Genomic DNA, 16207 nt, shown 5'->3' on the forward strand with positions numbered 1-16207 from the left:
AAACAAGCTTCTTATCTTGTCAAAGATTGGTAAGTTTGCTGACAGACTCCTGCTCTGGGCTGTTTTTGAAACAGGGAATGTATGCCAGTACTTACAGGGACTCTAGTGACTTGACCTGTGTTGATGACAGGGATGAAAACTAGAGAATAATAGGAGGATGAGACTAGGAACTGCAGTGGGTGGGGTGGACAGACTTTGGATAAGGAGGTGAAACCTGCAAGCAACTTTCACCCCTATTGTAAAGATATTTATCTTGGATGAATATCTAATTTGTAATCTGAAAAAGTAGAAAATCATGCCATGAAGTCAACCAAAGCCTGTAGTTCTCTCTAGGGAAGCAAAATGGCTGAGAAAGCACAGCAGTAAATTAACGTTTATAAAGAATGGACTGAAATAACTACAGTATATCAAAAGCAAATAACTGCTGAGGAAATTGGCATATTTTAATTTGGTTCAGACTATATCTTACATGTTCTGGCTGTGCTGTAATGTACGAGTTTGTATATAGAGCTTTAATGTATAATTAATATAGCTTTGAAGCTAGTTCTATCCGTATGATTAAAATTTATCATGGAATTAGCTTTCAAATAGAGACTTTTTTAACATGTTATAGTCAATGCTATAAACTAGATCTTCTCTGATGAGCTCTGAAAAAAGGACTATAATTTATCTCAATCGTATTTTATTAGAGACATTTTAATTGCTGTGGCAGGTGAAAAGCACCATCCGGTATTAGCTAAACAATTTAGTTAATAAAATCATTTGTCCTCCTAGGACTTTTGGTTTAAGGCATATTCTGTTTCATGGAAGATGAACTACAAGTCTTTATTTTGTATGCACGATTCAGCCTAACGTTGAATATTAGGCACATCTACTTTGTGGGAAGTTTGCTCTGTAAAGGGACCTTTTAACATTAGTGAAGGAAATAATATAATATTTCTTGTAAGTGGAAGTCAAAAGGAAGAAATTCAGATTTCCCATCCAGTGATCTGAAAGTAAAGATCTGAGAATTGATTGCTGGTGCATAGATTATGGGGGTGGCATTTTTTATTGCTTTCCAATTATTTGCATTTTCCCTTATCATATAATGTTTTTTTAAAAATAAAAATGATAGAAATACATACTTTAAAAATTTCCAATAATCATTTCTCTAAGAGATAACTAATGTTAATAGTTTGGTATACATTCTTCCAGAAAATTTCCACACAAAGAATTTTTTTTTCTCCTTAAAACTCTGTATCTGTTGCCAACAACGTCTGAATTCTTCCTGCTCTGCCTGCTGTATTTTATCAAATTTGCCCACCTCATGCAGTTTCAATCACTTTGTTGGAATGATATATTATGTAACTATAGCCAAAATTCCCACTTTCTGGGCTTACAGACAGATTTTATGCCAATGCATCTGTGCCTAAGAGCAGATTTTAGACTGTGTGCCTGTGCCTAAGTAGAGACTGAGTGCCAGCTTGTTCAAAGCTTAGCTGACTACAGATCCCCACATGGAGTGAGGTTGCTTATGGTGGCTCCATTTCGTCAGTCCAAGACGCAAGTATTTGGTGGAGCACAGTGCTGAAGGGCCGTGTCTTTATCACACTTCCTCACATTTTGTTCCGTGGATTAAGCAAGCTCTCTTACTTCAATTTCGCCCTTGTCAAAATGATTACCAAGTTTATTCCATCTTGGGTTGTATGCTTCCTAGCTTCTAATAGATGATTTTAATGGTTTAATATTTGACCACTAATTCAGTAGACACTAGTGAGAAAAATGCCTTAGAAAACAATTTTTATTCAATATGATAGGTTATTTGGAGCAAATATCCACCATTTACAGAGGGACTGAAATTAACAGTCTAAATGCCATGCTGCATTTAGTGTGTGATTGAATTTTATCATATCAAATAGATTTACTAAAGCCTAATACGAGATTCCATGGATGCTAGAATATTAATTCTGAGAAACCCTGGGTCAGAATACATCAGAAGCTGTTAAATGTCTTATTGAATTTTGTCAACTTACCCACCCTCCTTAATATGCCATCTTCATCAGAATAGCAAAACAGAAAGTGTGAACACTTAGGAAGGCCAAATCTGTGCTTTTAAATTATTTTTTAAAACTGTCTGTGATGTTTCTTCTTCAGACAGAACTGGGCTAGAAGATTTAAAACACCACATTTTCGTATTTTTATGTTTGAAATATCTCCTGTGTCTTAGACCATGTGAATTTGGTGTATATATCAATATATATAGAAAATTTATATATACTACCATTTATTGAATACTTACTTTGCAATAGATGCTTTATTAAGTGTTCTTTTGGATCGTAGTACAAACTGTAAACACCTTGATCTCATCAGTTTTTATAAAGTACTGGTGAATTTCATATTGAGATCAAACACCCCCACTTTCTTTTTTTACCCTCATTTTCATATAAAGTAGATAATGAAATATCACTCAGTTTTCCAAACAGGATGAAGACAGGAAGATGACTTTGCTGTACTGAATTCCTGGTAATCCATCTACAGCACTTTAAGGACAACACTTGTTAGGAAGCTTCTAAAAGCAGCATCCAGCCTTGTGGCTAAAGCTCATCTGTCATTTAAAAATTTGTCTGTTAAGACTTTCAGGGGTCTTGAAATTTATAGCTTGAGTGAACTTGTATATGATTGTCCTCATTTTATTGATTAGGAAACAGATGACCAGAGTCACTTGCTCATTCATTTGTTCATCCATTCCATTGTCATTTACTAAGAGCAGTCCACAGGCTTGACTTTACTGGGTCCCATGATCAAAAGTAAACAAGTCATGGCTCAGTTGTTTCTGTTGTCACAGGATTGGCTGAGCCTTCAGTTAACTTATGGGTAGAATCCATAATTCATCATTAATTTTTTGATTCTTTGCTATGTGTCAGACATAGGAAAATCCAGAGAAAAGAAAACAGACAAGTCAGCTGCTCTTAGTCAGTTTATAGTCTAATTGAGGTAGTTAAAGAGGAAGCAAACAAACAAATAAAAAATTATAAATTGTGGTAACAAACAGGGTGAAGTGGTAGAAAACTAGAGAGCGGATTCTAATTATATGATTTCTCTGAGAGGATGTCAGTGAAGAATGTTGAGACCAAACGGTGGGAAGGATCAAGCTAGGGCTGAAATGTGATCTGGTGTCCGGGTGTGGTTGTAAAAAGTATAGTGACCAGAGCAAGCAGGGCCCTAAAAGCCATGGCATGGAGTTGAAATTACAATTGAAGAACAATGAGAAATCATTGAGGGAGTAATATTTTGTATTTTTAAAAGGACATTCTGCCTGTTGAGTGGAGAATGTATTAGGTGGGAGCAAGCATGGGGTGGAACATGCAGTAAAGAGGTTCCTCGCATTAGTCCAGGTGAGTAGATGGCGGTGGCAGTGGTGGAGAACAGAGCATGTGTTGAGGTATTTTGGGAACCATATACCAATACTTGCTCCTGGATTTTATGTGGTAAGTGAGGGAAGTTACCGAGGATGAAATTCAGGTTTCTAACTTTGAAACCAAATGGATGACAGTGCTGATGCGTTTGCTGAAATGTGGAAAACCGGGCATGGGTGAGGGCAGATTAGGAGGATTAAGAGGTCTCATGCAGTAAAAATACTGGATTGCCTCTTTTCTCTAAACATAATACAAAATAAAAACAATGCTGTTATAACATAAATGAGAAGATGTCTAATCAAATTCCAACCCTGATGACTACCTATATAGTTTTATTTTAAAATATTAAATATTAAATTTATTTCTTAAAAATCTGGGGGCAGGGGTTTCCCCTGTTTTGTTGGGGTTCTATTTGCAAGCTTAGTCTTCTCATTCAATTACCATGCCCTGGGGAAAAAAATCAAGAGTTATTTTGGTAAATTAAGATAACATGTAAAATTGCTAAGAGATATCAAGTGGGTAGCTGGATATACAATCATGGGGGCTCAGAGGGTGAAAAAGATACATAAATTTGTGAGTTGTCAGCATAGATGTTCTTAAAATATACATAAATAGATGAGATCACCCAAAGAAAATGTGTAGGGAGAAAAGAGATCCTGGTGGATTTCTAGCATTCAGATGAGGAGCAGGCAAAGGAGACTAAAATAGAGTGGCCAGACTAGAAAATGATGTCAGGGAAGCTAAGAGGAGAGTAATTCAGCAATGAGACAGTATACAGTGGTGTCAGTGCTTCTGCATGGTCAAGTAAGATGATGTCAGAGAAGTGGATGTTATTGGTAACCTTAGCATGTAGGATTTTCAGGTTATTGTTGAGACTGACACAGAGTGAGAAGCTAATAGAAGGTGAAGAAGTAGAAACAATGTGTGTAGAAAGTTTTTGTAATGTTTTACCCTAAGGGAGAAAAGACAATTTGTACAATAACTGGAGGGGATTATAAGGTCAGGGGATATTCTATTTGGCTTTGCTTTTGTTACCTACCCTCCCAAGTCGGTCTCCAGCAAGGGTCCTTCTGCCCAAGGTCATTTGTGCCAATAGAATGAGACCGAGTTTGGTTTAGAAGCAAAGAAAAGCTTTATTCTTTTATCAGAGACTGGAGAGGTGTGAGCTTGCACTCTATAGCACATGCTCTCTGCAAAGCCCATGGGCGGGCTGCTTAATAGGGATCTTGGCAGTGGGGAAGGGGCAGAGCTCTCACAGGGCAGACACAGCTGTGCTGCTCGTGCTCCTGGTCGCAGGTCTAATTCTTCCTTTGTGTAGATTGGGGAGTAACTGGATGAATCTGGCCTTCAAGGTATGTGGGGTAGTTGCCAAATTACTGCTTCTAGGGGCGCCATTTTGGCAGTTGTGTCCCCGCCTTGTTGTTTCTCTTTATTACCTCAGCATTCCCCTTTTAGTGACATCTGCAGTAATTAATGCCACCTTTTTTGGAAGCTGTATTGCGTCTAAGAGCTTCAATATGCTTAAACCATGTTTCACCTGTTTATTCTCTGCAGTAAGCATACCTTTTTCCTTATAAATAATAGCCTGTGTGTATGTAAGATGGCATACGCATACCAGGAATCCATGTAAACATTTCAGATCTTCCTTGTCCCCTGCTCTAAGGCTCAGGTGAGGGCTATCAGTTCTGCCTTTTGGGCAGAAGTCCCTGGGGGTAGGTTTTGTGTTCCTGTGACTTGGGTCTGGGAGGTCACTGCGTATCCTGCCAGCCTTTTTCTCTCTCTCGTAAGACTGATTCCATTTGTCAACCATTCTTCTTTGGCATTTGGGAGAGGCTCACTTCCTAGGTTGGGGCAACTGGAATAGATCATGTCTATGGTTTCTGTAGTTATGCTCCAGGGGCCCTGTGGGTAGCAGGATGGCAGGATCTAGCATATGACAGGTTTTTATGGTAGCCACTGGGTTGTCAAAAAGCATAGACTGAACTTGAATCAATCTTCTGGGGGTTAGCCATTCTGTTCCCTTATAACTTACTAAAGCCTGAACCTGGTGTGGAGTACTTATAGTGACTGACTGATCAAACATTAAATTTTCAGCCTCCTGTAGCAGGGTTGTAGTAGCTGCTACTACCCGTAGGCAAGGAGGCCATCCCTTAGCAGTTTCACCGAATTGTTTACAGAAATAAGCAACCACTGGAGTAAGGAATCCTTGTTTTTGAGCTAATACCCTAAGGGAAGTTCCCTTTTGTGAATGTTGAAGTCAAAGTGTTTAGCTAAATCTGGGAGGGCCAGGGCCTGAAGTAATTGCTTTTTCAATTCTTGAAAGACCCCTTCACATTCTGAATCCCATTCAAAAGGATCATCATCCTTTCTTTTCAATTTTTCATGTAGAGGTCTAGCTATTAGACCATAGTTAGGGATCCAGATGGGACTAAACCCAGCCACCCCCAGGAAACTCCTAAGCTGTCTTCTAGTTTTAGGAGATGTGAAGCCGCAAATGACTTCTTTCCTTTCCTGGAGTAGACTTCTTTGACTTTTTATGAGAATGAAGCCTAGGCAGGTCACCCTAGTTTATGATATTCAAGCTTCTTTCTTGGACACCTTATATCCTTTATGGGCTAGTTTAAGGTGGTTACAGTATTTTTGTTAGAGGCCTCATTGGTAGGGCTGGCAAATAGAATGTTGTTTATATATGGGAGGAGGGTTCCCTCCTCCAGAGGTATATCTTTTGGGTCTTTAGCTTAAGTTTCCCCAAAGATGGTGGGGGAATTTTTGAACCCTTGGGACAGGACTGTCCAGCAGTGTTGCTTTTTTGTGTTTCATGTTTGTATCCTGCCACTCAAAAGAAAAAATTCTTGTGACTCTGGGGCTAATGGAATATAGAAGAAGGCATCTTTTAAATCTAATACAGATTACCAGGAGGAGGTTCCTCACATTAGTCCAGGTGAGTAGATGACGGTGGCAGTGGTGGAGAACAGAGCATGTGTTGAGGTATTTTGGGAGCCATATACCAATACTTGCTCCTGGATTTTATGTGGTAAGTGAGGGTAGTTACCTGCTGGTAGAGTGGCTAGCAGGGTGTAAGGATTAGGGACTACTCGATATATATCCCAGGTGGCTTCACTGACTGCCCTAAGGTCCTATTCTATTTAGTATTCCCTATTGGGTTTCTTTACAGGGAGAAAGAGGTGATTACCGGCTGGCTGGTATGGTCTAATAAGGCCCTGGCTAGTTAGGCCTGTATAACAGGGGCAATACCCAACAAGGCCTCCCGAGGGAGAGGATATTGTTTTCTATTGGGCCATTATGTCCAGGTTTTAGATGGACCATCCCAGGACTGGCCCCTACAACTTGTCCCCCTTGTCCCTGATTTACTCAAGATTTATTCCAGGGAGAACAGCCTGCTCTGTCCAGGGAGGTTTTTCCTCAGCCATTAACATTATCATCTAGGCCCCTTTGTCTAAGGGGATGCCAGTCTTCAATTTGTTTCCCATTAGGTGGATAGTAGCCCCCAATTTATGCAAGATATCTCTTTCTAGCAGAGATATAGGGCATTTGGGGACATAAGGAAGGAATGAGAGAGCATATGTTCACTCAGTTTACATTCTGATTGCTCTATGAATGCCTGTTCTTGGCCCTTCCCTGATAGCCCCATAATTTTACACTTTTTGTGACTCGTCTGGTGTTTAGAACCAAGTAAGTGACACTGGTGTCAATTAAGAATTTGACAGTCTTTTCCCCTATGTCCAATGTCAGCTGGGGATCCTCAGGGGTCAATTGGAGTGCCAGCTTAGGAGCTCCCTGGCCCCATCATTCTTCATCTATTTGGATCATCTGCCTTTGAGGGTAGTGACCAGAATCTTCCATTTTCAAGGCATTCTCCCTTTCAGTATCCCTCTTATTTACATATGGCACAATGATTGGGTCCTAGTTTCCTTGGTTTGCTATCCCTTGTTGGGGTTCAGGGATCACTCACCAGAGTGGAGACTCTCTGTGGGCAATTAGGCCAGATTCCTGTGCTGAATGGTCAATACTGGAGGGCAACAGCCAGGAGGTGGGTTTGCCTTCAGGCCTTTTTATACTCTGACTTTTCCTCTTATATATTTCACTTATTAAATGCCCGGTAGGCAACCTTGATCAGGTGAGGGGTAGGGGCATCTGGTTCTATTTCCATTTTCTGATGTTTACACCTAGTATTGGGGGGCACTTTGGGAAATGAAATGCTACCTCCAGATTGCATTCCCTTCCAATGACTCAGGGTCAGTGGTGGTAGATATGGAGGCATTCCCTGAGGTGCTCTAATGCTAAGGATTTTCTGTTGGCTTCTGATTGATTTCCTGTATCTTATTCCAGTTGACAGGTTTCTGTCCTGCTGTCTGGATTCTCTTTAGGATCATACTTTTATAATGGGTCAGCCTCTGTCTTTCACCCTCTTCTCCATTGTCTCATTGGTCCCAGTTGGGTTCATTATCTAGGACTGCTTGACTCCCCAGTCTGAAAATAGCATAACCTGCATTGTTTCTGTTCTCTTTGTTTGCTTTTTCTTGGGATTTTGAAAATTGTGGCCTTTTCTTCCCCTGTTAGGAGTACTTTGAGGAGGCTCTGGATGTCAGCCCAGGTGGGTTCCTGAGTCTAAAAGATTCCCCTAATCAGATTCAGGTACCCCTCTGGATCTTCCCTCAATCCCTTACTATGAGCCTTCAAGTTATACAGGTCAAAAGTGGTAAATAGGATGTGCATCTGGATGCACCCTTCTCTACTGGGGACCTGCTTCAAAGGGAGTACTTTTCCTGGTGGGTTGTTGCACCCTGGCTGGTAATTAGTAATGTAAATACTAGAAGATTTGACCCAAATAAGATTTCTGGCTCAGGAAATTTGGAACCAGCACCAAACTGATAGACCAAAGACCAAAATGGAAGGCATCCAAATGGTATGGACTTGGATGTACCAGGGTCCCCCTTAAGTCTGTAGTTAGTCCTTCCTCAGTAAGAATATCCCACAGGAGTTTAGATGGGACTACCTCCCGTCCAGAGCAGCTTAACCATGTTATTTCCTGGCTAACTTGGTCCATTAGGGAGTGGCACAGCTGTCTGCGGCGGTGGTCTTCTCTTTCACTCTTTCTGGAGAAAAGGAGGAGTTTTTAGACTTCCTGCCAGTTGAGAGCTGAAAACACATGGGATTCCCACAGGGTACTCACCAGAACACCGGGACAGCTGGTATCTGTGCTGATACAGGGAGGCGAGCTCATGGAACCTCGGTCGATAAACAGTCACCCAAGATTCACCTCACAAGCAGAGAGGGGAGGAGAGGTCAGACAGTGAGTGTTTCCTGTTCTTGCCAGCAGCTCATAGGACTTCCCAATAATGAGGTTTCTGGTCTTTTGAGCAGCTCACAGAACTCTCCATCCCACCTCAGAGACACTAGCACTGACCAGAAGAGGTCATGTACCTACCTTGGGACACTTCTACACTTAGGCATCACATTGCCTTTCTTTAAACTCAGATTGAGCAGCATCATTCCATTTTGCCAGGTGCTCCTTATTAAATGGGCCTTTTCCTGGTCTCGCCTCTTGGCACACAGGGCTGGCCACTTTCCTTTACCAAACCAAAAGTGACTATAGAGCAGGTTATTGTTGACCCCTGGAGGTCTGCAAGCCTAGAGCCTGGTGGATAGGTGTAGGTAAAAAGTCCATAGTCTGTACCTTCATGGTCGCCAAAATTTTGTTACTGGCCCTCCCAAGTAGGTACCCAACAAGGGTTCTTCTGCCTGGTCTCATTTGAGTCAATGAAACAAAATGGAGTTCAGTTTAGAAGCAAAGGAAAGCTTCATCCTTTGATCAAAGAATGGAGTGGTGTGAGTTCACACTCTAGAGTTACATGGTCTTCCCGAAAGGCCAAGGGTAGGGCTGCTTTATAGGGTTCTTGTTGGCAGGGAGAGGAAGGAGCCAGAGTTCTGGTGGGTGGGTGCAGCCGTGCTGCTCATTGTGCTCCGGATTGAAGTGCCACATGCAGCATCTCTGCACACGGCCCATATACAGAAGTGTTGGTTGCAGCCATTTAGCACTAGGAACTCTGGCCTGAAATGATGCCCCATGAGCAGGTGAAACTCATAAGACTGAGACAAAAGGGGGGAAAAAAGGTTAGACTTTATTTTATTACCCAGATTCTATTTTTAATTTCCTGGGAATGGTTAATGGGTTTTTCCAGTGACACTTTTAAGGATGAATGATCATAACACATCTTTGCATAAGAAGAATGATCCAGCAGGGAGGAAAGGTTGGTTGATTGCAGAAGAGAGAAGGGATAACTGAAGGAGCAAAATTCTTGAGAGAATATGAGAGACTTCCTATTTGATGCTTAAGAATAAGGAGAAAATACCTTAAAATATTCATCTTTGTGTTCCTTGGCCAACATTCTTGTCTGAAATCTTGCATATGTAACTTTGTGTTTTTTTCTCTTAAAAAGAGATCTTAAATTTTACAAGGCTGAAGTCCCTAAAAACCTGGCTCTCCCTAAGGGGAGATAGTATTACCATCCCACAATGGAGAGGTAGATGGTTTTGAGCCTGCATGTATTAAGTTCAAGGAATTATTCTTTTGTTTGTTTGTTTTTAATGTTAGACTAGAATTTCTCTCAATGTCTCTGGGATCCTTTAGAAGGTGGATAATCCAGCGTTATATGCACCTATCTGGGAGGCCTGTGGAGTGTGTCATTGCTTATAAAAATGAATTCCAATTTTCTGTAAGGGTGAGTCCAGCAGTGTCAGCACAGGCAGACCTTCATTTTAAATGTGCTTTTCTATTCATGTTTTTTTGCTGCTGCCTAAAAAAAGAAAGAATGGGCATATTGGCCAAACAGATATATGCCATAAAAACCTTACTTTTCTAACTAGATTTGCATCTGTAGTATCTCCCAAATTAAAGTTAAAATGTTTGGATTTTGAGGATATCTCAGTACCCAATGAAGGGAATGACAAGCCAGGAGGAAAACTTTTTAAGACATCAGCATTTTTTCTTCTTCTGTGAATAGGAAATATGTTACGTTCAGAGAGACAACAAAGAATAGAATAAAAATGATCCACACACTTTCCAGAAGCATTCTAGGTAGATTGTAAGGTATGAAATTAAACATACATGAGTATACTAAAGAGTTGTCTATCAGTACCATTATATCCAAATCCCAGAGCCTTAGGCATGAGTCAGGATGGTGGTATGAAAGAAACCTGAGGAAGTATAATTCCATGGACTATGGCATTCTGAGTAATAGTGCACTGAAATAAACTCGTATCCTGTGCCTGGAGTTTGAACCACTTTCTACGGTGTACCAGGGAGACAATGGACTTGAAGAGTAAGAATGATCAAATACCCATGGCTAAATAGGACCAAGACAAAAATCTACTTCATCTGCCCTGTGTGTGAAATGAGGGTGAAGTTTCAATTTGAAAGGGTGCCCAAAAATGTTCCCAGGGCCTCTGCCAGTTTTCAGTGTTTAATGGAGAAGGTAACTGGGGAAACATAAATTACCTAGAGGCATTTATCTATTTAAATGACAAAATCATTTTTGGCAGGATTCTGGAAAAGCCAGAGCAAAGACTTCTTAAAGTTAGGAAGGGCAAGGCTTTTGATGTTCCCTGATAAGTATTAATGCTGACAAACCTTTATGAATTATGATGGGCAAGTAAAGACACAGCATAAAGTGCACTGTTCCTCAGAAAAATAACGATAGTCAAATTAAATACTTTGAGGTTAGTGATGACCAGAGGACACTGTGAAGAGTATTCCCTAATTGCTAAGCTACTAACAATTTGACAGATTACCAGGTTAAAGGCAAGGAAGGCCGCAGGGCACACAGCATGTGGCAATATGGCCATGTGTCTTCTCTAACTTTTCAGGGATTACTGGTTGAAAGCCTGTGACCAGGCAGTCATGGAAACCCATTCTGGCTACTTACCTGGAGGAGATTCAAAGAAGGAAGACATTGAAATCAGTGTGCATGGATTTTTCTTACCTTGGACCTTGATACTTGTAATCTGATCCAGTTTTTTTTTTCCTGGCTATCTTACTTGGCAACAGATATTATAAATATAAGTGGGTATTTTTTTTTCCTTTTTAATTGAATATTCTGTCAGTTTCTGTGTACAGCACAATGCTTCAGTCATACATGAATATACATATATTTGTTTTCATATTCTTTTTCACAAGATATCAAATATAGTTCCCTATAATATACAATATGAATGTTTAAAGTCCAGGAGTTTCAACTTCCCTTCTTAAAAACTAACTCACTTATATTCTAGACTCTAGGCGAGGTGAGATCTACAACACTTGTTTGGAAAGAAAGAGGAAGGACAAATTTACTTTGGGTAGTGAAAGAATGAAGGAAGGAAGGGAGGGAGGAAGGGAGGAAGGAAGGAAGAAAGGGTAATGAGATACAAAAGATATAGACACACACACATACACACATATATATAAATTTTCCAATTTTTCCTAAATCAGTTTTTACAGTGTGGCTTTATTTTCTGGTTTCAAAAACTGTGACTTCCTGAAAAATTAGCTTCACAAATGTAAATTAATAATTCTCAAGCCAAATGAAAATGACTTTTATTATCTATGCTCCTATTCATGTCTAATAGCTCCAATAATCAGAATGAAAGCAGGCTCAGATTCTCTGGCTACAGAAAATAAGGCTAAGGAAAATGCAGCATGTCAATTAAGGTCTCGTGGTAAATCAGTAATAAAGCTCGGAATAAAACACCCATGTTCTAACTTCCAGTGATAGGATCACTAATTTACACTATTCTGCTTCTAATGAGCACTGATTATTTTAAAGATATAAAAGTTCAGCTCTTTCACAATGCTGAGCATGCTGCTGGCTGTGTTGTATTCATGGTATCACTGGAGGTAGAAATGAAAAAGTCCGATTAGGGCATCTTGTCCACTTCCTGGAGACACGAATATCTCCATCAACTGCAATGGCTCATCTGATGAAAATTTCATTGTAGGTTGAGAATTGATTGCAGAATTTGGCTGGCAGTAGGAATAAGGCTGAATGGGATGATGGAATGGGCTTATTAAAAAAAAAAAAGAAAGAAAAAAGGAGGCAGAAGCCAATTGGGGAAACATCAGAGGGGGTAGATCTCTTGTAGGACCACACACTGTGAGTGACTGTTAGAGGTCATAATTCATCTGTGTACAAGGGTATTGAGTTTATTCTAAATAAAAATAAAAAAATATTACATCTTTCTTAGGAAGACCATTCAACAGGGCTGGATTCCTAGTAGTCCCTGAAGTCAGTTCTCTTTTGTTCTATTCTCATAGCTCAATTAGAGTGGAAATAAAAAGATCTGGTAGAAAATGGATGTTTCTTTAACACATAAGAAAATTTAGCTCCCTGATGTTTGTGCAGCTTTCCATAATACCTCATCCTTTTTCTTTTATAACCTAGTAAACCATCAGAAAATACACTTTATTAGTCGCTTTATCAGGCCAAGGGAAACCCCTCAGGCTTCACCTCCCATCTTTACCTTAGCACACTGCCTATTTTGTTACCTCTTTGACTTTAATTTCTGGAGGTTAAGTGATTTTTCATAACATCAGGAGACATAGTTACCAGGGGAACTTGATTAGAACCTGCCTCCTGATCTGTTTCTCCTACTGCATCCCTGCTCTAGCTAATGCTATGACCATCCACCAAGATGGAATCATGAATTCCATCCTCCTTATGCATTGGGAGGGCAAGTTTTTAATTCTACCTCAGAAATGTCTGGTGAACTGGTCACATATTTTCCATCCTTATTGCTTCTACCTTCCCCTACCCTTTTTCATCTTTCACCTATAGTCTTAGCAAGTTTTCTAAATGACTTTCTTGCCACAAATTTCTCCCCTCTCTAATCCACTTTATACAGTTTACAAAGAAACAATGATGATCATGTCCCTTTTGTATGGAAAGACACCCAAATCCCTTCTAATGGCAAAACCTAATCAATCTGCTTCCAGAATACCTATCTTTATTTTTCACCATACCCTTTATCCACCCTCGCCAACCATTATGTCATTTTTTTAAAACACAACCTACCCCTTTAAGTTTCTAAGTCATTAGGATTAAATTTGAATTTATGGGACAGGAAACAAGTGTTATAAGTGGTTCATACCACTTATTTAAATTTCTCTCACATAAAATAAGTCAAGAGATAGGCAGTCCAAGGATGGTGTGGCAACCCCACGGTTATCTCAGCCCCAGACTCCTATCTTCCTGTCTTACCATTGTCAGCACACACTTCCATACTTCTTAAATGCACTCATAACCCACGGTGGCTTCTAGAGCTCTAACCATCGCATTTGAGTTCCAGGCTGACAAGAAGAAGAAGAGAAATACTCATTTCTTTCCCTTTAAGGAAACTTCTTGGAAGTCTCACATCATATACTTACATGTCATTGTATAGAACTTTGTCACATGGCTGTGCAATATAGCTTGAGAAGCTGCAAAATTTACATTTTGAATTGAGTTTGTTTACAACCCCCCATAAATGTAAGATTTCTGAAAAGCAAAGTCTAACCCACAGCTTTAAAAACCAACTAAAATGCCTTTATTTTTACCCTAACTTACACTTGCAGAAGAGATTTTTCCTCTCATGCTTTCAAACATTTGTTATATATCTCAAATACGTGAGAGATGTATTTATATGATATATACACATACACATATATGTGTATATATATTTTAATTAAATTTTATATATATATATTTAACTTCTATTTCCCTTACCATAAGGAAGCCTTTATAGGTAGAGATCATGCCTCACTCAATGTTTTATCTTTGCCTCTAGCACAGAGTTAGTCCTTGATAGTTGTTTGTTGAATTGGTGCATGCATGCATAATTAAACCATGGTTACTGAGGTCCTTGAGTGAATGGCAGTTTATGCCAATGGTAAAATTTGGGCCCTATTTTTGTGTTGGTGATAAAGTTAGGCTGGCTAAACCCCACAGGCGGGGTCTCTGGTTGGTCACTGCATTAGCACAACCAAAGGGATGACTGAGGTCTGAAATCCAGGCCTTGCTCCTCCCGACCCCCATCACGTGCCCAGGAGAGGGGCTTCATCAGCCTGGAAGGGGTACTTTTTCTATTTGCTCAGAGTCACTATATGAGTTTACACCGGGCTGCCCATGGTGGCATCTGAGAGGGTCTGGAGGCCCTTAATCAGAGAGTAATGTCCATCTGGCCATTTGTGTGTTACAGAGCTGCAGGAGAGCACAAGGAAGGGATGGCACATTGACCCTCAGGAGCAGGAGACTGAGTATCTCATTTCACCTCTTTCTCTCTTTTCATCTGGCCCTCACTTGAACACCCATTTATTTAAATTTCAGCTTCTGGAACAGGTACTCCCACCACTAAAAAACTGGGGATTATAACCTCCATTTGGGGAGCCAGAAATTTAAATCAAAGGGAAAGCATCTGAAGACACATGGAGTAACTGGACTGAGGCTGCAAATGGTTCCTTGCTGAACCCGTTTTAACTCAGCAGCATGGAGGGCAGCTGGAGAACCTGGAGACTGAGAGGCAAATACAGGAGGATGGAGGATCCCGCACAGTGTGCTAGTGTCCAGCCTGCAGGCCTGCGTTCTCTGGGTCTGCTTCACTGGCATTCCCAATGCCACCGTGAGCTACTGACTGTATTAGTGGGTTTGTGGAGACTTGTGGGCTCCTGGCCCCCAGAAAGCTCCCTCCTCCAGTAAGGTTGCCATATATATATATATCCTATGAACTGTGATGCTTTGGATTGTTCCCCTCAGCTCCTGAAGCAGATATTCCTGGGTTCCTCCCTGGACACTGTAGATTGTAAAATGTGAGGATCAGAGTTATTTATTACAGGCAACTTCCTCTCCAGGCGGCGGACCAATTTCCTCTTCTCCAGATGGCTCTCACAGGCCAGCCAAAGAAGGGACTGCTGGCCATCTGCTTCCTGTTGCCTTTTCAAGCTGGCTAGCCACTCAGCAAGGCTGGCAAAGCCCAGTGCACCAGCTGACAGTCTAGGCTGCCCCTGCTGGCCTTGCACCCTGCCACACTAGGTGTGATAATGCAGGGGCCATGCTGAAATCAGTATTTGACACTCATGAGGCGGGAAAACTTCCTTCCAAACTCAGGTCGGCCAGCTTCCTGATGGCAAACATACAAAGATGCCTGTCCTGGAACTTCCTCTGACAGTGGTATTCCACTGACTTAATATGGGACTAACAGGGATGACTTTGGGTAGAAGAAAGCCAGTGTTTGTGGTCAATAGACAGGACAAATTGTAACATAATTTTGAATCCCGTATTAGTAACATAATTCAATCATAATTACCAATTTACCTTCCCTTTTTTGTTTTCTGTTCTTTCTGATTAGATGTTTATTTATTTACAATGACAAAATAGCATCTACTCATTGCAGAAAATCTATAAAGTAGAGCTGGAGATTTAAAAAATCACCTATAATCCCATGAACCACAGAGATTACTATTTATTTTGTTGTTTAACTATTGTTTTTTTCTTAGCATATTTGAGCTCCCATTCTATATGCAATTTTTTTTGCTTTGGTTTTGTGGCTTAATGTTAAATATAAAAATTTTTAAATTTAACGAATAAAAATAATAAATCTTTATAAAAATATTTTTGATGACTAGTATTATAATGCATGGTAATATCTTAATTTACTTAACCACTCCCTAATCTCTGGACATTAAGATTTTTTCAATTTTTTACTATTTTAAACAATTCTATAATGAACATCTTTGTGCATGAAACTTATTTTTGTACTTTAGATTATTTCTTAAGGATTAT

This window comes from Camelus dromedarius, chromosome 2 (assembly GCF_036321535.1).
Source record: "Camelus dromedarius isolate mCamDro1 chromosome 2, mCamDro1.pat, whole genome shotgun sequence".
NCBI classification, from domain to species: domain Eukaryota; kingdom Metazoa; phylum Chordata; class Mammalia; order Artiodactyla; family Camelidae; genus Camelus; species Camelus dromedarius.